The sequence below is a fragment of the Bombus impatiens genome, unplaced genomic scaffold, assembly GCF_000188095.3.
Source record: "Bombus impatiens unplaced genomic scaffold, BIMP_2.2 scf_0311, whole genome shotgun sequence".
Lineage (NCBI taxonomy): Eukaryota > Metazoa > Arthropoda > Insecta > Hymenoptera > Apidae > Bombus > Bombus impatiens.
In genome coordinates this window covers 307,781-308,308 of record NT_176730.1, presented here as the reverse complement: position 1 = coordinate 308,308, position 528 = coordinate 307,781, and positions in this window count along the sequence as shown.

Here is a 528-nt window from a genome sequence, read left to right as displayed (position 1 = left end):
AAATGGTTTTTTTTTTTTTTTTTTTTTTTTTTTTTCGTGGCAGTTGAAAGAAAACGGGGAAACGAAGCCGGTCGTCGACTCTCGGTTCGTCGTCAAGGCAGATCTCGTCCTATTTTCATTTCTTCTTTTCTTTCGAAAAACTGAAGCCTTATCTATCTGAATAATAATAAAGTAGCGTTTATATCAGACATCGTGCGAGCCATTCGAATCACGGCGAGACGCGGTAGCAGTACACTCTTCGAGCATCGCGATGCTCCCTTCGATTTCTCTTCTAATTTTTTTATCTCTTTACAATCTCTTCGTCCACGATTCGCGATCATCCCATTCCAATTCTTTCATCTTCCATTCGTTACCAATCACTAAAACGTGAATAGCGATCTGTTCTTTCAAAAATATCCCGAAAGCTTCGATCAACCGTTCTCTTCCCTCTTTCCGCGCGGAGAGAAAAAAGAAAGAAATTGAATAATCGACGAAGTCGATGGCCAACCACGATATAAAGAGATGTATAGTACATTATCATTTTTTCTT